Raw genomic sequence first — 25673 nt, forward strand, 5'->3', positions numbered from 1 at the left:
CTAAATTGCTGAGGCTGGCTTTGAACTCACAATCCTTCTGCCTCTGCCTCCCCAGACACTGGGATTATAGGCATGTGCCACCACCTCTGGCTAAGCAATCCTTTTTTAAAATACAAATCTCCTGTGTAACTCTTGCTTAGAAACCTCAATGGCCGCTCTCTCTTTCACATTTAGGTCCTGCCTAACTCCAGTTGCCTTAATTCAGCCAATGGGGTTTTGTCACAGCAAACAAAGCTGCTCCTTGGGATCCTCTTTGCTCTTTCCTGTATCTGTACCTTCATAAGCAGCCTAGGAAGCACTTCATCCACTCCAACCAACCCCAGCTCCACCTTCACCAGTCTGTGAGACAGGCCCTGGTGCAGATTCTATACTAGTTGGCTTTTCATCAGTATAACAAGATAACCTGAGACAGGCTGCTTTTGTAAAGTAAAGAGGTCTATTTATCTCCCATTTCAAAGCCTGAGTAGCATAGCACAGGCTTGATGGGGGTATCCCCTTCATTTTATTTATTTTCATGTGGTGCTGAGGATGGGACCCGGTGCTTCACACATACTAGGCAAGCGCTCTACCACTGAGTCACAACCCTAGCTCAGGGGTCTCCCCTTGACTGCATCATCTCATAGCACAGATAGCTATGGCAGGAGCAAGCAAGTGATTACACCCCAAACCTGCAACAGAGAGGACAGGGTGGTACCAAACTCAGGCTTTATAACAACCTTCACAAAAGAACTAACGAACAATACAATACCCCCAGTTACCCAAGGACCTTCCACTAAGCCCACATCCCAACATTCCACCACTTCCCAGTAGACCAAATCTTCAATCACAGTGGACTTTAGGGAGTCACTCAAATCACACCCAACCCATAGCAGATGCCTGTTCTCTGAGAAACTGACCCAGCTTCCTCAGACCAGGGAGTGGCCTCACACCTGAGTTCATGGAGTGTGTCTCTATAGATGGACATGAGTAAAACACTGGAGCAGGGCAAATCCTTTCCACTGTCTCTCACTGGCCACTCTTCAGCAATAGGGATGACATTCTGCATCTTTGTATTCCATGCACATTGCTGAGACACATAATGCTGGTCCATAAATGGTGCGCAGGTGAGTAGGTGGATGGATTCACTCATTCTGCACTGCAACAGTGGCCTTCTTTGTGGGGCATCTGAAGATGAGAAGAATAAGAGCCAGAATGTTCTGTGACCCTAGCAAAAACAGACTTTCTAGGATGGTGTTACAAGATTCCGGTCCTACTCTCTATTTTTCCAGGTGGTAATGAGAGCATGATGATACTCCTTGCCTGGGTTGCACACTCTACCTCTCCTCTGCATGAGGAAATCCCTACCCCATCCTAAGAAGAAAATGAAAACATACCACTAATAATGTCAACCAGAGACGGGAAAAAAAAACAATACACATGTCACCTAACAATAAATTTAGCCTTTTACATTTTCTAAACACCTTCACATATTCCACTTAGTTTTATCTTCACAAAAATCCCATGAACGAAGCAGGGGAGAGATAATTGTCATCCCACACCCCTCCCATTCCTGAACTCACCCCTACCCCCAGCAAATGAGAAAAGTCTGGTAAAGCCGGATGATTTTTCCAAAGTCACACATCTGGTTAGTGACAAGGCTGAGTCCAGACTAGGAGTTCCTGTGTTCCCAGCAGCCCAGCAGAATGTTCAAAAAAACAGACTCCCAGGAAAAATCAAATAATTGCAGGAAAAGCATTTCCCATCTCCAGCCCAACACAGATCTTTCCAGCTGAGTGCCCTCTGAGAGTGTTATCTGCCAAGTAGCTCTTCTTTGGTCTTCTGCATAAACCACCCTGGGCTGAAGGCCACTGTGAAATCTGTGGGAATCGAGAGCAGCCATCCTCTGCAGAAATATATCTGCAACGTATGGAGTAAACAACTGTCCATTCAGATAGAAATTAGAGAATGCCTCATTCTTAAATCCCTGCCAGGACACAGGTGTGGGCATGAGTGCAGATAAGGAGCTTTGTCCCTGGTGCTGGGTGTGTGAGACGAGACAGCTATTTTTGCTAGGCTGGTGTAATATTTAAAAGCAAACATTTAACAGTAGGACAACGGCTGCTGAAGCTGCATTTGCAGCTGCAGCTGTATAATTCCTCTGGGGAAGGCAAGATGGCTCTTCTCCAAGTATTCATAAAGGACAGGAATCGGGAGTAAAAAGGGAACTTGCTCATAGTGTGCAGTCCAGCCCTGCATTCCACATTAGATGCCTTGCTCAAAAGCTCACTGAAAGATGACTCTTCTGCTTTAACTCGAAGCTCATTCTACAAGATCTCTCAGACCTTCTCTTTTCTGTAATAAATAAAATCCTGCACATTTTGCTGGGAGTGAGATAGCTCTATCTTTTTAGCATTAGCAAATGAGAGCTGTGAATTTGGTCTACCATTACTGATTGACTGCATCAAGGAGAGCTCAGTCACTCCAAAACTTTAATGTATTTATAATTGTTTTGAGAGAAGTCAGGAGGGGAATCCAACTTTTTTTTTTTTTTTTTTTTTTTTTTTTTTTTGGTATAGGGGATTGAACCAGGGCCACTTAACCACTGAGCCACATCCCCAGCCCTTTTTTATTTTTTATTTATTTATTTATTTATTTTTTGAGACAGGGCCTCACTGAATTGCTTAGGGCCTCACCATTGCTGAGGCTGGCTTTGAACTCACACAATCCTCCTGCCTCAGCTTCCCAAGCCACTGGAATTACAGGCATACACCAGTGTACCTGACGGAATCCAATTTTAACAGCTCTCAGATACCCATTTCTGTGGTCCTCTTCTCCTTTTTTCCCATCTACTCTGTCCAATTTCTTCTTCCCACTTCTCTTCCTTTCAACATCTCTTCTGTGTTTTTGTAGCTAAAACATCATGGTTAGAAAATGAGCTTCCTAGAGAAGAGGCAGCAAGGCCCTCAGCAGAGAGAGTGGGAAGGGACTGACCATGTGAGCTACCTGTGATGCTACAGCCACAGTTACTCAGAATGGACTTCTTTTATTTTCATGTAACACCTATTTATTTATTTATTTAGCTTCTTTTGTATCTAGACTAAATCATGTGATGATTAAACATGAAGTGAAGGAAGAAATTCAGGCAGACAGAGAAAATATTTTTGTTTTTGTTCCTGAAATAAACCACTGATAATTAACTTTGTTCTTAATTTGGAATTCTGGTCAAAACTACAATGTTAGAGAATGTCACCAAGCCCTTTGCCATATCAATATTTACACAGCTTTCTCAAACTCAAGGTCATGTGTGACCAAAGTGTAGGACAAATTGTAGCTCATTGATTGTGTGGGTGTTTGTAGGTGCAGGGACCTTGTCACCTAGTTATCCCTTCTGTCCTTTGTTCATTTCTCCTTTAATAAATAGAAAGGGAGCATCAAATAGTTCCCAGTTTATTTTAACTTTCACATGGTAGAAATTATGTTTCTATCTTTATTTTGATTTTCAGCTTTTAAATTCAAACTGTGTTCCTTAGAAAAGTGGGGTTGTTCTGTTCAGCTACAAAGAGCCCATTAAGGCTTTTCCCCATTAAATGCATGTAAATTCCTTTGTCGCAGGCTGAGATCCATGATAAAATCTTGCTGTCCTACTTACCTCAAAGAAGACTGGCAGTAATAAGCCAGGCACTAGCTCACATCATCTTTACTTGTGGGGTCCCAAGTTGCTGAATATCAGCTGAATGATCCAGGCCTTCACCCCCAGAGAAAGGCTGGATGTTAATATGGGTGTATCCTTGAGGGCATGACATCATATTAAAATTTCTTGGGAGTGTTTGTTTCTTCATTGGGGACATAGATTTACAACTCCCAATGTCACAGTAACAGCTTTCCATTCTGAAGGGTGGAGAATAAGCCTGGACATTATTGGCAAGAAGATTTGAATTTGAACTCTTGACTCTGCTGCTTCCTGTTGTTCTTAGTTCCTTTTCAATCTCTCTGACTTAGATTTTCTATAGTAAAAGGGATTAAATAAATAAACTCATCCAGCACGATGCCCAGGCTATAGTAGGCTCTCAAAATTTTTTTTTATCCCTTATCTCCTTTTCCATAGGAACATCTGGGAGGGAGCCTAATAGTTCGGGGGTTTTTTAGGGTTTTCTATGAATTCTTCAGCTTGAATTTAATGTGAATTGAATCACTGCCATTCCTACCCAAAGAACAAGACACTTTCAGGGGAAACATGAGGAGCAACATGCCTCTTGTATCGCCAGGGGTGATCTTGACCATCTATCTGCACCTGCAGCATCCAGGACCTTGTCAGAAGTCAGGTTCTCGGCCTCCACCTCAGACCTACCCAATCAGACATTCTGGAAATGTAGCCCTGAAGCTGTGTCTTCCCAGGAGAATCATATGAAGTGGTTCTCACATGGGTAAAGTTTGCAAACCACTAGCTTAGTGAAAGTCACCCTGAGCCACTTTCTTGGCTGGTCTGCTAAAGAGCCAGGAGCCATATTCCAGCACCACCATCCCGTCCCCTGCCAGTCTGTTCCTCAAACTCCTCACCTCTGAAAGGAGATGTGGGATTGAATCAGCATCCTCTGAGATTTTTTTCCAGTTCCGGCATCTTTCAGTTCTAGTCTCGGGTCAGCTGATGGTAGTATTTTCTTAGTGTGACAACACTCTATAAGGAAAAAAGAAAAGAAAAAATTATTTAAAAGTTTGGGGCTGGGGATGTGGCTCAAGTGGTAGCGCACTTGCCTGGCATGCATGCGGCCCGGGTTCGATCCTCAGCACCACATACAAAGATGTTGTGTCTGTCGAAAACTAAAAAATAAATATTAAAAATTTTCTTTCTCTCTCTCTCTCTCTCTCTCTCTCTCTCTCTCTCTAAAAAAAAAGTTAATATATTATTGTTGTAGAAAATGAATATAAGAAGAAACTTAGAATCATCCAGAATTTAAATATCCAAAGAGACTTTTATGCTGCCCACTTCCAGCCCTTTATCTGTAGGTGAAGACACACATGCACAATCCTCTGTATGTCTCTGAACATCTCACCATAGCCATTCAGCCTTGACCCTCTGAGGGTCGGCTCGGCTCCATGCCAGGCATGGTTTGGGGCCTGTTGGGTGGACTGTGAGTAGACAGTCAGGCAAAGCCTCTTCTTTCATTCTTCATTTCAAAGAATGAAATAGAGCTTTCATTCTCATGGAAGGTGGTAGATAATAAACAAGAAAATAACCAAGCAAATAAGATCATTTCTGAGGGCACCAAGTGCGATGGAGTAAATAAAACAATGACATAATAGAGTGCCAGGGCAGTAGCCACTTGAGATTGGATGCCAGGAAAGCTCCTTTTCTGAGGAGGTGATATTTGAGCTATGAGACATGAGAAGGAACCAGCTGTGTGAGTATTTTAAGGAAGGATATTTCAGGCAAAAGGAGAAGTTGGTGCAGGCGCCCTAGAGTACGCTCAAGTGATATCTAAAGGGCAGAAAGGAATCTGATATGGCTGGGAAGAAGGTAAAAAGGGGAAAACTATTTTTTAAAAGGGGGGAGGGGCTGGAGACATAGGCAGGGGCCAGAACAGGATGGCCAAATGATTTAGATTTATTCCAAATACATAAGGAAACCATTTGAAGCCTGAGAGTAATTTTAAAAAGGACCACTCTGTCATGTAGAGGATGGATTATAGAGAGCAAGAAGGGAAACCAGAAAAGTAGTCATATTTCCACGTAGTGTTTTGTAACTTGCATATTTCCCATTAGCGTATCATGAATATATGCCACATCATCATTTTATTAGCTGTATAGGAATCAGTTCAATATCATATTTTGTTAATCTTCTGTGGGTGAGTACCTAGATTATTTCCAGTTTATCTCTTTTCATGAAGAGCAGTGAAGCGAGTTTTAAATATTTGTACACATTTTTATTCTTTTCTTTGAATAGTTTCTATCAGGGGAAACTATCCTTACCCAAGAATAGCATATAGTTGGAGACTTTCCTGAATCCATTAGGTGATTTTTGTCTAATTATTTAACTGGCCATTTCCAATCACTTAACACCTTTAGCTGATGGACTTTTTTTTTTTTTTTTTAAACCAAGCAGAGTCCAGAATAGGGCTAGGGAGGCACTCTTCTGGGGGCCATAATTTAAGGACACACTACAAAATTTAGTAATCAAGATAATTAATATCTTAATGCAATATTCCTTTAAATTTCACTCCCAAACAAGTTCCTCAGTCACCTCTTTGTAGTCCTGGCCCTGGTACTTTTAAATAGAAAACATAAATCAATAAGACAGTAAGTTGTGATTTGTTCTGGGTTTGATTGTTTTTTCTGATTCTGGGTACAGAATGATATCATTATTCTGTTAGTTACACATTAACACTGTGTATGTTTCTTTTATCATCTTCATTCCCAAGTCCCTAGAAAACACAGATTTGCAACAGGTGATGGGCCTTACTTAGATCTGTGTTCTTCGGGTGCAGGAGTGTTCAGGTCTGCTCTCTCCAACGTCTTCCTGTTCCCTGACCTCATCCCTGGTCAGGCTCAGTGGCCTGTGGGTTGTCAGTAGGAAGTCTTTGTGGCTCCTACACAAGATTCACCGCAAGTCCACTGTAGGTGGTAGTCACTACCTACTCCCACGTTCCCAACAGTGACCAGTTATTTCCTCCATTCTACTCAGACTTTAATTCTGTGCCTTCCCAGAAAAACTGGAGAACTAAAAGTTACACAACACTTTTTTTTTTTAACTGAAAAGAGAAGTTGGTCAGAATCAAAAAGAGAAAGCTCTTCAAGTGACCAAATTGGTTTTCAGTTCTCTCTCTCGGTTTCCTTCTCCATGTGTCACTCACTCCCAGCTCTTAGCCTCCACCCAGAAACTGGAAGTATTTTAGACTTTCTTCAGCAGATAAGACAAAGACAGAACATTCTATGTCGTAGGAGCCACCGCCTCCCACTCATGACATCATGGTACCATTTTCCTTGGATAGGCAGACCTCCATTCTAGGGCTGTGTAATAGCTCACATTGTTCAAGGACAGGGTAGCCTGTCCCATCACAGAGTCACAGTCCCCATTGACATGCTGGAGATTCTCCAGAGACTTCTAAGTGAATTATTTTCCCTCTGTTGCTTCTTCCTTTCCATAACTGAATCCAGTGAGCCTGTTTACAGCAAAGAAATAATGTAGGTCAGTAGGTAGATGGTTAGTAAGAACTATTATCCTTAGAAAAAGTCACAGTCCGAACACTGTTTTGGGGTCTGGATATAAGGTGTCCCCCGAAAAGCTCATGTTCAGGAATACACAGTGGCAAAATGATTTGATTATGAGAGCTGCAACATCATCAATGGATTGCTCCAGTTGATGGATTAGTAACTTGAATGGACTACTGAAGGATAATTGTAGGCAGGTGGGCGTAACTGGAGGAAGCAGGTCACTGGCGTCATGCCCTGGAGGATTATATCTTGTCCCTGGCTGCTTGCTCGTTCTTTCTGCCATGAGCTGAGCAGCTTTCCTCCACCAGGCCCTTCCACCTCAGAGCAATGGAGTTGGCCAACTATGGACTGAACCCCTGAAACTGTGAGCTCAAAATAAACTTTTACTCCTCTATGTTGTTCCTATCAGGTATTTTGATCACAGCAATAAAAAATGGACTGACACAACTGTTAATCCCCAAAGCAGTATTGTCCAATTCTGGCCAGAGAGTCAGTGTCTAATCTAACTAGAAGAATCCCTTCCTGTGATCTCAGCATAGGTCAAGAAAGCCAAGTGACCTTGCTTAAAGAAGTCTAAGATGTCCCAGCATCTAGTAACTGATTAGATTTAACAGCTCCACTGGGGAGATCCTGCCGTGAGAAGATCCTGCAATAAGGTGATCCTGGTCCTGGGGGTACAGTGTTGTGGGAGAGGCCGAGGACACTTCATGGGGCCACAGAAGTGATCACTGAGGACTCTGAATGTGGCTGCCCCAAACCCACATTTTCCTTATTCCTTTTGAGTTTCCAGTTTGGTACCATACCAGGCCATGAGGACTCTGCCTAAAATGCTAAATGATAAGGTTTTCAAAACTGTCTTTTCATGGTTTTTAAGGAAGTAATGGAGCTAAATACAGTCTTTCTGTCCTGAGATCTATTTGTTCTTCTCTGTGCTGCCCATCATTAGAGTAGTATTCTGAAAAGTCTATGTTAGCACATCAGTATTTAGGTGCAAATTAGCTTATTACATGCAGAAATGCTGTCCAATTCTAGTGCCTTAGTTACAGTGACCCTTTGATGATGTAATTCAGACTGAGATTTTTAAACCAAGAGTTACACTGAAAGCTTTGTTCTTCAAAAATGATAAACAACCCTCCCTCCCCACCTTCCAACTAACACACTACAAAATGTGAGTCTCACAGGACTGTAAGGGTTCCTTTTGCAAGAAAGTTGACTCTTTCCTGAATATAAGTCAAATAAGTTAGGCAGAGCCGTTTATTTCTCCCTTCTTCATTTTCTTTGCACTTTTTATCACAGTAATTCATTTTGCTGTCTACTCAGTTAACACAGTCCATGTTATCTCTGGTCCACACTGATTATTGGGTGGGGTGGCTGGATGCCTGTGATGGCAGACTGGCTGTCTCCTGGGTAACCAGGAAGTCACTGGGTCTCATTTGTGCTTGGAATAGAAAGCCAGCTATGGAAAAGAAAAATCTCCCAGGCTTCAGCCTGAGTCCGTCCTCACGTACACAAGCTGGTAATGTGTGCAGTTTGCTGAACACCTATTGTGTGGCTTGATGATGGTCTAGATGTTTTCAGTTAACTGTAAACTGCATATAAAGTTGTTCTTTCCACTTTGTTTTCCGTCAAAAATGGTCACGTACCAGTCACTTCCTATCAGTAATTGATAGCAGACTCCTGCAGTTGGCATAATTCACATCATACAGGGAAGAAGTCAGAACAGCATTAACCACCTACCCAAAATAGAAACCCTTCCCCTCAATCATGACTTTCTCTCCTCTGTCACCCTGGGGGAATGAGAAAGGAGGAGGAAAAAAAAATGGAAGGAAACCTGTCTCCAAACTGAAGGAATAGAGCTAAAACTATTAGAAGAAAAATCACTACTACTCTTCTCCCACATCCACCCTCAAATAATGAACCACCTGGCCAGAGCCACTCTATTTTTTTTTTTACAACCAAGAGATTTTATTGGGGGGCTGCCCAAAGGGGAAGCAAAGGAGAGGCAGAGAGCAGAGAGAGGACAGGAGGAGGCAGAGAGCAGAGAGAGGAGAGAAAGAAGAGGAAGAGGGCAGAGCCAGAGCCTCTCTTAAGACACTGAGCTGGGCAGGCATCAGCCAGTTTCAGCAGGACTCCAGCAGCCTTGGAGGCAGAGCCCTGGCAGGCTGTGGGAATGGAGCCAGCTTGTTGGAAGACAGGCTCTGCATGTCCTCCTTGAAACCCATTCCAAACTCCATTTGTATTTATATCATATCATCTCCATTTCCTCTCAACATAACCCACACACACGCATCTTGCCAGAACTCTGCACTTAGTTAATAATTTAAACAAAACAAATTGTCTCCACCCTCAGTACATTACTGGTGTTGAATGACAGGGCAGGTTTCAGGTGCCCATTGGAATCTATAGAGCTTTTGACACCTTGAAGATATTTTTAAACTCAAAGAACAATCGTATCATAGTAATCGGCACTTTGCCTTAAGGATATTTCAGTTTCAAAATAGGAGGATTATGGGAACAGATAAACAGAGGGAACCTGTCTGGCCAATCCAGGCACTTCCCCGCTTGTTCTCTTAGAGATGGGGAGGGAGAGAGGGTGGAGCCTGAATTGTGTACAGGTGTGTGAGGTTAACAGGGAGCCACCCGTACACAAATTTCCCTGAACAAGAACAGAAAGAGCAGGAGGCAGGGAAATCTGGGGGAACATCACATAGGAAGACAGAAAGTTCCTTCACTGGACTTAGGAAGAGGTTCACTTTGTCACTTAATCATGGTCATTTGGAAGTGTTTATTAAAGGCAGCAGGAATAGCCTATTCAGAGCAGTACCCAGTCTGAGCAGGCAATTTAGGGCTTCGTGTTAAAAAGGGAATGATGTCAGTGCGACTCCAAGTGCCTCATCAGATGAGGTGGGGTTGAATGAAGGAACACAAAGGCCAAACCTTGTCCAGGCAGAAAAGGAAGAGCAGGGAACGGAGAAATATTGGGCTGAGTTTTTCCAGATCCTCAGGTGTCTCTACTGAGGGATCAGCAGTCCCCAGGGATGTACCTGTCCCCATTACACATCCCCAGTGAGCTTTCCTGTGATTGCAACCGTGGACTTTGGGGCATCTGGCTTCGAAGACAGAGTTGACATTATATGCTTTAAATTCCAGACCCCTACAGTGAGGTGATACCATAGCATCACCTGTGAATCTGTGAAAAATGAAGATTCTTCAGACAGCTGAGCCTCGCTCTAGATCGTCAGGGTACACAGTATTCCCTGGTGAACTAGGCATGTGTGTTAATCAGCTTCTAGTCACTGGGACCAAAATACCTGACAAGGACAACTTAGAGGAATTTATCTTAGCTCATGGTTTCAGAGGTTCTGTCCATGGGTGGCTGACTCCATTGCTCTGGGCCCAAGGTGAGGCAGAACATCATGGTAGAAGGGCATGGTGAAGAAACACTGCTTCTTTCATGGCAGTCAAGAAGCAGAGAGAGCAAGGGGAAGAGGTTGCAGGGAAGATGAACTCTTCAAGGGCACACCCCAGTGACCTACCTGCTCCATCCATGCCTATGGTTAACACCCAGTTAATCTATTCAAACTAGGACTGACTGATTAGGTTACAACTCCCCTAATCCAATCATTTCACCTTCAAACACTCTTGCATTAACACAGGAAATTTGAGGGGGACACCTCATAGCCAAGCCATAACAGCAGGTTGATTCTATTTCCCCTCCCCTCATGGATAAATAGTCAAAATAAAGAGGAAAAATTTAAGGTCTTTATTTTAACTTAAAGAGCCAAATGTTGAAGCAACAAAGAAATAGCAAAAAGAGTGGAAGATAAGTTTAACTAGCAAGTGTGTCAGAACAGAAACAAATTTTAAAAGTTGAGGTATAGTAAGGAAAAGAAGTCAGAAAACAGATTAGTGGGTTCAAAAAAAGCAGAAGTTAATATAAATAGTCTGTCGATTCCATAAGAGTTATGCGGATTCACTATTTTTAGCAATATTTTTATTTTAGCAATGGAGCCTATGTAGAAAATGCAAATCTTAAGAGAAGGAAGATGACTAGGAAATAGAAGTTTCTCGAAGGGAGTGCATCTGGGGAACGCACGTCCAGATGAATGATGAAACTGGTGGAATAGTGAACACTCAGAATATGTAGGCTGGCTATGCCCAGGACCATTTTTTCCATCCCAGGCTGATAATCATCTTGTCAAGTCAGCCTTTGTCAAAAAGAGTTATGGCAGAGCTGTTGCCTGGGTTTATTCCAAGTGTGTACCATTGTTACTTGCTGAGTCAATTTGGGTTGTATTGAACGAGGACTGGCACAGAGCACAAAGCCATACTCGGGTCATCATCACTTGGAGTCTTATAAGGTAGCTCCATGGGACCACAGCATGAGTGCTCAGGGACAGACCAGTTCAGCTCAATACTGGGACAAAATGCCTTTTTCTACACAGAGCTGCTGATTGATGGCTCTTCCTAGTAGATGAGCAAGAGTTTCCATCCTCTGTACTGAACTTATATATGTAAATAGAGCTGCCATGGCTGAAAAATAGGCTGCATATTTCATGCAGAACTGAAGTATAATTGCCATGTGTTCATCACAGTAAAGATGTTCCTGTTTGACTCGACAGAGCAAACTCTGCAGTTGGGGGAGAAACACTCATCTGTACCTCTAATCCCAGCCACTCCTTTAGGCTCCTCTGTGACTTCAGTCTTTTGTTGGATATTAGCCGTGTGCTTTTTTTTAGTGGGCACTGATGTCCCCTGATGTTCTGCCTTGCAGATGTCTTATCTCCATTGTTATCTGTCCTCCTCATGTTTAGGCAGCTGCCTACACAGCTGCACCACAAGCCTCCATCTCCCACTCCTATCAGGCCCAAAAAACCCTGGGGTTCTTTTTGTGCAAGGCCTTTCAAGTAATGCAACTCATATAGTCTGCAGACATAAAAGGTTTCAGGTCTTAATGCTCACATTCAACAAAAGCTACTTGTTTTCTAGCATCGAGGATGATTTATGAGTGTGAATTATGCATGGACAGGTAGCCAGAATGGATAGAGTTGTTTGTCCAGCTTAGGAAGTCCGGTCTTACCCAGATGCTTCTCCCTCCAACCACCTGGTGGAATCTCCTCCCACTCTTGGCAGCTCTGGCTCCTCATGCTCCTCCTCCCTCCTCAGTTTCAATATGTGTCTCTCAAGACCCAGTTTCACTCCCACTTAAGACTGGATAAGTATCAGATGGGTAACGTACAAATGCTTTAGCATATCAGCACATGATTAAGAGTATAAGTCTTAGATTCTAGACAGGTCTGAGTTAAAATCCAATTCAGCCTACCTCTGAGGCCTGAGGCAAATAACTTGACCTCCCTACACTTAATTCCTCCATCTGTAAAATAACACCAATGATAGATAATATTAAAAATATATAATAAGCAGCTCATGAGGCTAGTGATGGAGCACAGGAAATGATTTGCATATTTCATATAGCAAAGCTATAGACTCCACAGTAAGTACTCAGCAGAAAGGACATATATCTAGTTGTTTATGATCTGGCTTCTAGGTACTTCTCAGGTTCATTTCCAGCCACTTTCACAGCAGTGTAGATAGGCTTCTATAGATCAGAGACCTACCTGTCTTCTTAACCCTTAGCACCCAGAGCCTTGTGATATACTTGGCACATTGAGTACTCCATAAGTATGGACAGAAATCAAATGAGCCACAGGACCACTTGCTGTGCTTGGAGACCACATGCTGCTCCATGTGCCCTCAGAGTTGCTATTCCTCTGCCTGCAGCATGCCACTTCTCCATCTGGGCCAGTGACCAATCATCTTTTTGATTCCTGATCTGAATGAATTAGAACCCCCTCTGTGCTCCTCCCTGTCCTGAAACCACTGATTTACTTGCCTGTCCTCTTTTAAGTATACATAAGCAAGGCAGGGGCCATAGTTACTTGATATTATGTCAAAAGCCCTTTGCACAGTGCCTGTCACTTAGAGGGGGTAGAAATACATTGGCTGAATAAGGGCTAGAGGCAGGGCTGAATATAAATTAAAGATATGTGAAGAGAGACAAAACGCAAAGGAAGTGAAGTAGTTGAAAACGGGTGATTTGTCACTATGGTGATTTCTTTTGTGTGTGTGTGTGTGTGTGTGTGTGTGTGTGTGGTGCTGGGCATTGAACCCAGGGCCTTGTGCATGTGAGGCAAGCACTCTACAAACTGAGCTATATCCCCAGCCCCACTATGGTGATTTCTGAGTAACTTTTATGTGAGGGATGGGGGCAAGACTCTTTGTTCTTGTTATTGTTTTCTTTCTTCCTCCTCTCCAGCACCTGAGAAGGAGATCCCTGTAGCTAGCAACCCCTAGGTGACAGCCAGAGAGAGTTGGGGCCTCTATGTGATGAGGGAGGAGGTGGATCAAGACCAAAACTTGTCACAAGTGCCTCAGCTGGTTGAGCAGGATCACAAGTTGTTCTCCATTCTAGCAACAGGGAGGACACAGTCAAGTCTTCTGAAAACTGTAGTAAGAAAAAACACTTTAAGTCACAGTGCAAAATAAAATAAAAACTATAGGACATAGCAATGTTCAGTTCTTCTTACATCACTAAAAATCTCATATCTTGGGGCTGAGGTTATGGCTCAGTGATAGCATTCTTGCCTTGCATGCATCGGGCACTGGGTTCAATTCTCAGCACCACATAAATAAATAAAATAATAAGATAAATGGATTGTATCCATCTATAACTAAAAAATAAAAAAGTTTCATATCTCATGGTCAAGGTTCTGGCCATGACAGGGGGCATTTGAACATTTTTAACTAAACGTGACCATGTGCTTAGGTGTCTGCATGGCTCCTCATGATTCCTAAGGTTCAGCTTCAGGACACTAAGAGGTGTGCTGGGCCAGCCTGCTGTGCTTGGTGGTTCTGTTTGAATATGCACCGAGGGCTCTACCTCCTTCTGGAGTGCTGGCCTTGGTATGAATGTTGGAGAGCTCCTTGTTGAAGTCCATGGTTCAACTAGTGAGGAAACAGGCTCCAGAGGGTCAAGGATATACTCCAGGCCACAGAGATACTCAGCAGTCATGCTCCAAGATACTACTACTTCCAGGACTTCTCTGAAGTAGGAGCTTGATATTCTATATCTAATATGCCCTGGATACTTGCAGACCAACCTGTTTGGACATAGAAAATAGCTAGGAGCAGAGCATGCCTCTCAAAGATATCATGGTCTAACAGGGAGAATATATGATTGAAGTGGGTGTGGATTTAGATCCAGTCTCTCAGACTGGGTAAAGGCAAGTTATTTAAATTCTGTGATCCCAAGCTTCCTTAACTATGAAATAAACTTGCAAGATTGCTCTGAGGATTAAATGAAAGACCCTATAGAAAATGCCAAGCAGAAAATAAGTTCCCAATGAGCAGCAGGTACTATTATTCACTAGTGTTGTTACTCTACTAATGTGCCTTAATCCAGGTTTAACTGTTGGTGTCAAAGTAGGTCTGTGGGAATTGGGGGTGGATGTAGAGACCCATACCCAACAGAGTCAGCCTTTGATCTCTGGGACTTTCACGCCCTACTTGTGTCAAGGTGCAGGCTACCTCTTACAACAAAAAAGACCCCATCACACACACATATACACAACCCCCCCCAAAACACATAGGATATGCATCCCTGCAGCATTCATGTGAGGGTCAAAGATTGACACTTTAGGGCGCGTGAGCAGTCGTGTTCTGCAAGACCCTCCAGGGCCTTTCTGTCCTGTGACGGCACCATTCCTTAACAGAGTCGTCGTCCTCGGCCTGTTTAAGCCAATTCGCCAGCACCACATCCACTTTCCAGCCCACAGGAAGTGGGAAGGATAATGGAAGACACCCACTCCCACTTGAAGGATGCAGAAGTTGGATTTGTCACATCCATTCACAACTACTTGGCCAGATTTAGTGACATTGCCACACCTGGTTGCAAGAGAGTCTGAAGGTGCAGTCTTCAGCTGCACAGCCTCGGGCCCAGCTGAAACTCCATTGCTGTGGAGGGGGCAAGGATGGGTTTTGTCGGAAAACAAGCAATCTGCCACACTCCTCACTACTGCATCCTCCACAGTTTATTTTCAGTGATACGGATTCGGGTCTCAAGGTTGTCAAGGCTGTGTCCCCTCATGTTTCGGGCCCAGGGCAACCCTGTCTGATGCCAGAGTCCTACAAACTTCTAGAAGAAGGGAGAAGATTGTGCTGTCTTTCAAGTCTAAATATTATGCAAGACATCCCTTAAAAAAAATCATTCATGTGCTTTTTCTGTAAGTTTTATAAGCAATAGTGTTTACAAAATGTATGCTATTCATAAACCATCTGCTCCCTCTTTTGAATTCATTAAATTTAAAAAAAAATTTTTTTTTAAACCTGACTGGGTTTTAGTCAGGTTTTAAGTAAGTCATCAACAAGTGGTGTATCCCATGTAACAGTGTTCATCCCACACTAGTAACGAGTTTGTCATCCCAAATGCTGTTTCACGTGTGCAGCTGGGGAAAGTGTCACTGAGGCCTTCCGGTGGCTCCACATTCTCTTCCTCTCCCTTATCTCCCTCCTTTCATTTCCTCTGTGTCTTGGTGGCACAACTTGTCTTCCCCAGGTGTGGATCCCTTGGGAAACCTTCACTGAGGCAGACACCCTCTCATCCACTGACCTGGCCAGTAGTTCCTCTTTGCTCTTGGGTCCCACGAAGAGGCCACAGCATTAGAGAGGACCATGTGTGTTCTCTGCTGCCTGATTTATCAGCATTCCCACCCAACCACCCTTCCAAAAGCTTTGAAATTCTGAATCACTAGAGGGTTGCAAATGCCAGGACTGTTGGTGTTGCATAAAGTACCAAGGTAAAGACACAGAGGCCGGGCGTGAGGATAGGGGGGGTGTCATTCTTCAAAGAAAAGATGGTCCCCCCCAAAATGGCTTCAAGTTCCAAAACAAATGACTTCATGACAAGTTCTCAGATTTTGACTGGGCTCTGACTTTATAACCAGGTAACCCATCAGTGAAAAGGGAAACCGCGGAGACCATGACACCATTCTGTGACACCATTTTTGCTTGATGGCAAAAAAGAGAGAGAGAGAGAGAGAGAGAGAAAAGAAAAGGAAAGTCACATTTCCTTATTCAAAATTCATCTTTCGCTTTTAAGGAGTTGATCTTCTTGGCTAGAAATGACTTAAAGAAAAAGAAAAGGAATTCATCTTTGTTTGAAAGAATACGGGGTCCTCTGGCAAGGAACGTCTGTGGAGACTGGAGAGATCAGAGCAGGGTTGGAGAGGGAACCTTCTGGGCTTCCCCCTCTGCATTCCCAGGGAGGGGGCCTCCACGAAGCCTGTTCAGATGGCTGCTTTCTGCTAATGTGTTTGCTTGTGGTTGTGCCAGGTGACACTCTGATCCCTGGCCCTCGGCCAGTTCTGCCACAACTGTTCCTGAAACAAGCGCAGCCCAGAAAGCCAGGCTCTGCCTCTGTGACCCAGATGTGATGCTGACTTTCCTCTCTCTTTGCTGGTTCACGAATAGAAGCCCACGTTTTTGTTTTGTTTTCCTGTGGCTGTCTTCAGAGAACAGGGGGACAACGAGGGTGGAAAAGGTCTTGACTGAACATCAACATTAGGAAGAAATGTTTCTATCGAACCTTTTTGGTTCCTGAAGAATTGCAGGTCACGGAAACCCATTCTCTTGTTGTCCTCTGGCCTGCTGGCGTTGCCCCAAGTTTTAGGGCAAAAGTCAGAGCATCAAAATGCCAAGCTGAATGTTCCAGCAGGAAAGGGCAAAGGCAGCAAGCATGAGAACAGGTCCCCTGCCTCTACCATGAACTGGAGTCCAAAGAGCAAGAGGGCTTTGCTTCCTCCTTGCACCTTCCTAGAGCTGGGCCATTGCCTAGAGCTCAGACCTCGCTCACAGAGAGGCCTTGCTTAGCTTCCAGGTTGACTTGCATGAACACTGCCATTCTGAGTTTGGTGACATTGGGGTGTGTTCCCCCCCCCCCAGGTCCCTAGGACTTGAGACCCAAAGCTTCTCAAAAACCCACTAATCCAGCCACCCCCGCTACTGGTTCTGTTATCCCAAATTCTGATTCTGCACTTAGCACCTGCAGGGTCCTTCGTATGTGGCTTTGCTTTATCTCTGTCCTTAATTAGATTTTTCAACTGTTCATCTGTGTGTGCTCACAACCTGCTACCTGCTCTGCCCCTACTGCCCACTTGAGAAGAGATCCAGAAAACACACTTAGAAGTCTCACACCTTCCAGAAGGAGAAGGTCCCCCTTAACAGGTTATGGAATCAATCACACTTCCTTAACTTTTCAGCCCACAAAGTATACATCATCAATGTATGGTTGTTTCAGCTTACACATAAATTCAATCAGGAACCAATACTAAAGGGGGACTTTTTTGTGAAAAAAAATAAAGATGACTTATTCTTATTATTGAAAACGATGCATCTTCAGTGTTAACAATCTGAGAAATAAAGAAAACGGCCAAGAAAGAACAGTGTCACGTTATATATTAGCTATACATCACTAGTAGTTTGGTATATTTCCCTCTGAACTGTTTTCTAGGCATTTGTTTTATATTTGCAATCATGCGAGCCTTCTTAATAGAAAGTGGACTTTTTTTATTATTATTACTGATCATTTTTCTATAAATCTAAATTGTGATTTCTGCTTAACTTTCCATCAGGGGAATGCCTTACAGTTTGCTTAGCCACCCTCTTGTTAAACAATTAGCAAGTTTTCTAATTTCTCAAATGGTAAATAACATTTCATAGAACTTCATTTGTCATTTTTTGAGGTATCTCTTCAGCACAATTGACAATTCCAGGAGCATGCTCAGTTTTAAGGTTTTTGATAATTACCAAGTTGTTTTACCAAAATCTCCAGGCTTTACCTACCTCCATCATTACTGGGTAGACTTTTTGAAAAATTATTTGTGGATTTAAAGGTGAAAGACAATATCTCACTGGTCTACATTGCTTCTCTGATTATTCCTGAAGGGAGTATTTGTCCCGTAAGTTTCATAATAGGTATAGGTTTCTTTGGTGGGTGATAAAAATGTTGTAGAACTAATGATGATGGGCTTCCTTTGTAAATGTACTAAAAACCACCGGACTATATACTTTAAGAGGGTAACTGTTATTGTTTGTGAAATAGATCTCAAAATGAAAAAAAAAATAAAAATTAAAAATACTAACTACAGGGTGTTTTATGGACCCAAAAGGTTGCAGGGGCAGAAAGATGGAAACCTGGGGCTGGGGTTGTGGCTCAGTGGTAGAATGCTTGTTTAGCATGCCTGAGGCTCTGGGTTCGATCCTCAGCACCACATAAAAATAAAATAAAGATATTATGTCCACCTAAAACTAAAAAATAAATATTAAAAAGAAAGATGGAAACCGAAAAAATTCACAGCCTGTGCCCTCATTCCTTCTGAACTCTTTGGCACCCACAGGGTTAAAACATATCACACTTATTTCCATCACCATTTCATTCCATTCTTCACCCTGAAATTCAAAGCAAAATGAATGTAAAAAGAAAATATTCTCACTCTCCTTTTGGAGCCTTTCCACAGTTTAGTGTTAAAACGTCTTTGGCCATTTAGGGTTGGAATCGGTTCCAGCATTCACTTGACGGCAGTGTTAAGTCTCCCATCAGGGTCTGATGCTTCCCTCTCTCTTTCATTAAGTGTTTTTGAATTTCCAGGCACTGGGGAAAGGAAAGCTATACCGGAGGGAGAGGAGAACACGTTATAGGGACAGGAGCTGCTGCTTCTCAGCCTGGAGGCCATTTGAACAAGAAAAGCCAGAGGTGGGGAGCCACAAAATTATACTATGTTCCAGGAATGTGGCTTTTTCTTAAAGTAATATGTTTTATGAGTGATTTCTATTAGCTCGGTGCCCTTGCTGTGCTGCACAGGACAAGATTCACCCTCCAGAGGGCCTTTGAAAAATCATGCATAACTGATCAGATGGGTCCAACTTCACCTCTTATTATTTCTGAAGCAAAGCTTTGACTTAATTGTTAAATGGGCTCTGTTTTCCCATTACTGAATGTGGCCAGTGTCTGCATTGTACATATTATCACTCTGGCCTCAGTCTTCGCACCTCAGGGACTGCTTATCTTAGGGCTTGTGTTTGCAGGGAGGGGTTCTGCCTCACAGGACTTGAGTCAAGAGTAGAAATCTGTTATTTTGTGCTTGATGGGGACATTTATATGAATATCTCCATTTGTGCAGTAAATATGTTCCAGAAAATTTTGTCTGCAAAGCAAATCATATTTTAAGTGTTCCAAGAAAGACAGCTTTTTAATACCAAGAAAATCAAGGCTGACTCCTTTGGGGTATATAAACACCCTTGCCATGACCAGGAAAGGTCAGGAAATTGAAGGCTGCTTCAGCATTGGCTCAAACACTCATTAAGATGCCAAACCACACCAAGGAGGAGGTGACTCACTACACCTGGCACAATTGAGCACCTCCACAGGACCCTGTCTAGTGGGTGTGGTATGAGTAGGAGGCTGAGGCCCAGTCCCTGAAATCAGGGCCCCTATTAGTCTGCATATGAAGATGAGTCCTGTGGAACCCAGGGTCCTTCCCTATGGGTTTTTCTCTCAACACCTCCCACCTATGTCCCCACACCTTGTACAGAATGACCAGGATGCAAGAGGCAACTCTGGTACAGAGGTTCTCTGTACCAACCATGGACTTAGACTATCCAGCTTCACATCCTATCCCCACCTGACTTAGCTGTAGACACATTATCCAAAATGCTCCTCCCTTGTATAATGCAGAAAAATAAGAATACCTGTATTTTAGGGTTGTGAGAATGTAATGAGATAAGATGCTCCAGTGCACAGCTCAGAGCCTGGCCTGCAGGGACCACTGCGTGGATGTCTTCACTGTGGAGATTGGAGCCTTCATCTCCATGGTGCCCCATCCCACCTAAATATGTATTCACTTTCTACTGACGAAGCACCACAGACTTGGTGGCTTAAAACAATATCCACTGACTTTCACAGTTCTGCATGACATGACTGTGTTCTCTGCTCAGCAAGGCTGAAATCAAGGCACCAGCTCACTGTTTTGTCATCTGGAGGCTTCACTGGGGAAGAGTCCATTTCCAGGCACTGTGCAGATGTAACAACGTGACAGTTGAACCACATAAAGCATTGACCAATTCAGGCTCTTGACCAAACTCAGATCTTCATGATTACAGGACTAAGAACCCCTTGCTTGCTTTCTGCCAGCTGTGAGCTGTTAGCTCCTAGGGCCATCACATGTATAGTAACCCATGATCCCTCCATCTCTAAGATCCCTCACATTGAATGCCTCTCACACTTTGAATCTACATCCCCAGGAAGAGCCGTCCCTTTCAACGGCTCCTCTGATTAGGTCTGTCCACCTGGAATAATCTCCCTCATTTAAAGTCAACTGTGTCAGATTACCTAACCTAATCATGGGAGTGACTTTCCCATCATTCACAAATCTCAGGGATCATACAGGACATGCTCACCAGGGGCAGGAATCTTGGCAGACAGCTCAGAATTCTGCCTCCCACCTCACTCTCTTAGCCTTCCTTCCCTCCAGCTCACAGCAAAAAGAGGATTCCCCACACAGAGCCCTGCATTACGCATCTTTCCATAGTTGAGTTGAAGCCATTGGCTGGACCCAGCACCAATTCTACATGGAGCTCAGCCCTCACTTTTTTTTTTTTTTTTTTTTTGCCTTAAGGACTCAGGGAGTGCTTATGCTGTCAAGAGTAATCAAGTGGACCTTCTTTCTTTCTAGCTTCCCCAGGCACAGCTGGCCCTTCTGTCTGGCTGCCCCCCACAAAGCAGCATTGCCTGAACTCATTTATAGGCTGTCAGGATCAGGGGCCCCATGTCCTACAAAGGAGGAAAGTCCCATTGCAAAGGATTGAAAGATGCTAGGAAATCTGGAAATTTAAGTGGCAGGTCCTGGGGCCCAACTCCTTGCTATCAGCATGGTGTCCAGCCATCTCTGAATATCCTGCTCCCAACAAGTTACATCATAAGAACTCAGGAAAGATTCCCTAAACTCTCAGGGATTAACTTTCTCCACTAAGAATATAGCAAAATACTCCAGGTCAGTTCTTGTGGATGTCACCAATTTTATAAGGATCAATAGCGCCCTGCCATGAACCTTCTGTCCTGGAGTCAGCTGATTTCTGATGTGCCTCTGCCACATCTTATCCTTTACTCTTGCCACTGTTGCTGACTGAAAATGGTATTTGCTCAGGAAGCTGCCAGCTTTTGCCTTTCTCCCAGAGAAGTCAATGAAACTGCAGTTGATCAACAACAGCTTTAAATTCTTCTTTCAGTGGTGCTCATCTCACTTCCTTGAGTTTGTTTCTGGGTTCTTAATTTACTCCCTTTCCTTGTTCTTTTATTTTCATTTTTAATACTTTCCCAGTAAAGGGATAGAACAGAACCAAAGGATTAGAGGATGAGAACGTGGAGCATGCCACCTTAGAGTATTGGCAATGCGTTGCTTTGCCCGTCATTCTCCAAAGCCTGCTCTATCCCCTGGGCTGTCAGGAGCGGGATGGAGAGTTATCCTAAGGACTGTCACTCTTCCACACCCATCTGGTTGGTTTCTGAGCATAAGCACTTAACACTGCCAAAATCACAGTTACCTGTCAGTTTCACGTTTCCTCCTGCTACTCCTCTGCCTACATGTGTATGTGTCTTAAGAGAAGGTGTTCTGCTTGTGCAAAAGACTGCCAGTGGCCTTTTCCCCTTTTTAGTACCCAACTCAAGTATACACCTAAGACCTCACAAGTCCTGCGACATGGGAACTGGAGCATACAGGCATTACTCTTGATCCATGTATTAGGAAATATGAGCGCTATCCGTGTTTAATGTACATCTGGCAGACTAGACTGCAGTCTAAGGCCTTCAATAGGAATGAGTATGTGTACAACTGACCTCGGGTCAGAAGACCCTGTTCCTATAGTAGCAAATAGATCCAACCCTCCAGATCAGTTTCACCTGACCCCTAGAGAGCTTTCGGAAGGGTGTAGAGGCCAACCAAGACATAGCTACAGCAAGTGCTGTGATTGGTTGATAACGTCTGCCATGCTCATGGGAGTAGGATATGGCCATCCTTAAATTCTGAGTCAGATAACTCTTCCCTTGTTGCATAAGGCTGTTGGAAAAGATCCACAGAACTAAGGAAGATTTTATATTTTATTTTCATAGTAGAAGCAGGGCCCCTCAGTTGGAAAAAGGGTTGAAGAATAGAGGCCTCATAGCCATAATCGAGATACCTTGGCTACAGGCACATAGAAATGCTCTTCCACTGACTTGTCTAAGGATGACAGCATGTAGACGACTCCAGCCATGAGATTAGGTGATATTTTACTACTCAGAGAAACTCTAGGGCCCCATTTCCAGATTGGTATTATTCAGTGTTTCCCAGTAATCGACAGGTCTAGAGCCAGCATATTAGTACATTCTGTGTTGACAACGGACTTAACAGCATTGGACATAAAAGCTACAGCACATAATTTACATAATAACAGAAGCCTTACTGTAACCCCCAAAGCCCAGAGTTTGCCTCATTGGCAAGGAGTCTTATCACGTGGAGTACAACTCAGCACTTCCCTCCGACTCTTCCATAGGAAATGGTTAGTCTGACCGCCCCACGTGGGAGGAAGAAGACCACAAATTCTTATACAAATATTTTCATTGTGATTAACTTTTAATGACTTGAGCTTGTCTTTACTGGCTTATTTATGTTTCTTCATGTGTGTCAATAAAGATGAGATTAAGCAAGATCAGTGTAGAAACATTACTTAATTCAAAATTTTGGATGCATGAAATGCTATTCCTAGTATAAAAGGGGATTGTTTTCTCTAAAATTATTTTGGTTGAGGTTTTGTTTTTTTTTTTAATTCACTAAACAAACATTTATTGATTACTTCTGTGTGCCCAGTAATATTCTGGGCACTAAGGATACATCTGTGAAACAAAACCACAAAATAATCTCTGCCTTCAAGGGGTTGATGATTTTTCCCCTTTATTATTTCATAAAATTATATGTAAGCTGTCGGTCATTTATTACAATGTATTACTTTTTTTTTCAGTGGATTTTGGAAGATTATCTTCTTAGTTTGATCAGATGTGAGGTCCTATTTTCTGCAGGGTTTCCGATGTAGTGTTTGTTTTATTTGGCTGGAGTTGGAAGACTAGTTTGTAATAAGAGGTCTTATTAGTTTTAGGTTCTGTTTCTCTATCATGGTGAACAAACTTCCAGAGAAAAATCAGAGCCTTTCATGTCAATTTTTTAGACTGCCTCCATTTTCCAAAGGAAAGCCTTCTGGGTTACATGTTAATCACATGCATGTAAGGGAAGTGGTTATTATACTATTTCAACTATGTAGGTATAAATTCTTTCCTCTCTGTAAATCAGGATTTCTCAACCTTAAATGCTGTTCACATTCAGGGATTGTTACAGGTAATGATTTGTTGTGAGAAACTGTTCTATGTATTGTAGGATGTTTAGCAGCATGCCTAGCCTCTGCCCACTGAGTGCCAGTGCTACCCTTCCACCCTGTATCATGACAGCCAAAAATATCTCCAGACAGTGCCTAAATGTCCCTTGATGGGGAACCATGATGTAGATGATATGATTGTGGACTTCAGGTTTACACCCTCTAATTACAGGTCAATGAAATCCCTGGGGGTGGGGGAGCATTTTCGATAAGAATGGTTTCTGTCTGGTCTTTGTAGAAGCTTAAAGCAACTTTCCACCATGAAAGAGTTAATATAGAGTGAGCAAGATATTTATCAGTCCGATGAAGCAATATCAACAACAAATGATGGAAGGCCTTCAGTAAATCATGCCTTGGAGATATTTTGCATTTCCTGTTGAAAACTTGTTAAAATCATTCATTTACCGTAAGTTAAAAAGCATGTTGGACACAGTAGACTATAAGTTAATCTCAAATGATTTATTAGGAAATATGTTCCAGATTTGGTGACCTCAGCTCCAGCAGTAGGCGGCTCATTTGCAAACATTCCCATTCTCAAGAACTGACTCTCGATTTAATAAGTATTTATTGAAACTTGTACTTTGCGAGGGCTTCAGAATGATCTAACATTTGCTTCTGTGACCCGCTCCAGCAGAACAGTAGTGCTCAGAATGGTGCCCTTGGGAATCTCCCCGTCCTATGTGGCAGCCCCCACATTGGTTTGCAAGATAAAATAAAAAAACTTCATAGCCCCCCATTTTTTCCTGTCCTGTGCCAGCTCTGCCCTCCCCAGTGGCTGCATGTTATTACACATGATGTCATGCATTTCTCATTTGACTCTGTGGTCCCAAATGGGCTGCTTCTTGGAGTTTTCGCAAGGACATTCACTGCAATTTCTACCTACCCATCTGTCTACAGTTTGAAGTGGACCATTTAACCACCTTACTTTATTTTTTGGAATTTTCTTCACTTCTCACATACATGCCAGTAAGTTAGAAAATGTAGGGCACACTGCTGATAAGTCACTGTAAGAAGGATTGGCCTTGAGGCAAAAAGTGAAAGAGAAATATAATGAGCTACAGAATCTTTACTTATTTGGTTATGATTCATTGAGCATGTACTGTGTGCCAGGCACTGGCAATATAGCAATGAGGGGAATGGACAGGGCCCTGCTTTCCTGGAACTGGCAGTCCACTGGGCAATGGAACAAGTGATCAGGCCATATTTTAATATCACACTATAGGTGCCATGATGAGGGAAATCAAGACGCCATGGGAGCACTTAGGAAAAACACTATCCTAGCCTGGGGGAAGGGGGGGGGGTCAGAGAAGGTTATGCAGAGGAAGTGATGCATTTACTGGGAATAAAAGATTCCCTGCATATCCAAGAGGAGGGAGAAAGAGTGTTCAAGGCCGAGTTCTGAGGCCTGAAGGTAAGTGGGGGGAAAGAATGGAATCTTTGAGGAACTGAAATATTAGTCATGTTTGAGTAGAAGCATGTGAGACAGGAAGAGCGAAAATAAACAAGGAGGAAGGAAAAGGAACAAGGATGCTTCTCCAGATTCTGACTTGAGCAAGCTGGTCTTTGGAAGTACCATTTCCTAGGATGGGGATGCTTGGAGAAGTGGGTTTGAGGCGGGTGGGATGACAGTGACTCAAGTTTTTAATTCACCACTAGCTCTAGAACATAGGAGTGAGTTTTTTTTTTTTAATATTTTTGAAGAATGTCAAAAGCTAATGGAAATTTGAAAAGTTAATTAGCAGCTTTAAATGATTGTATTACTGAGGGCTATCTTAGGCCTCTTAGGTTCTGGCAATTTTATTTCCCATTCAGTAACTAGTTCTTCATTTTGATTCTTGATATCCTTTTGTGCTTGAAGAATGGGTACCCGTGAGTGAAGAGGTCTGGTGAGTTTTAGGGACCCTATTCTGGCTTTTCCAGTACACCCAGGCCCTCTTTACAATTTTCTTTGCCATGATGGAAGTTTTTAT

General features: G+C 43.0%; 1 protein-coding gene across 3 annotated transcripts in view; it reads left to right on the forward strand.

The window, feature by feature from the left end:
- The window catches only part of Fyn (FYN proto-oncogene, Src family tyrosine kinase), a 200268-nt gene that overhangs the window by 118389 nt on the left and 56206 nt on the right, over nt 1–25673 (forward strand). The window lies entirely within an intron of this gene.

The sequence above is a fragment of the Ictidomys tridecemlineatus genome, chromosome 8 (genome assembly GCF_052094955.1).
Source record: "Ictidomys tridecemlineatus isolate mIctTri1 chromosome 8, mIctTri1.hap1, whole genome shotgun sequence".
Taxonomy (NCBI): Eukaryota; Metazoa; Chordata; class Mammalia; order Rodentia; family Sciuridae; genus Ictidomys; species Ictidomys tridecemlineatus.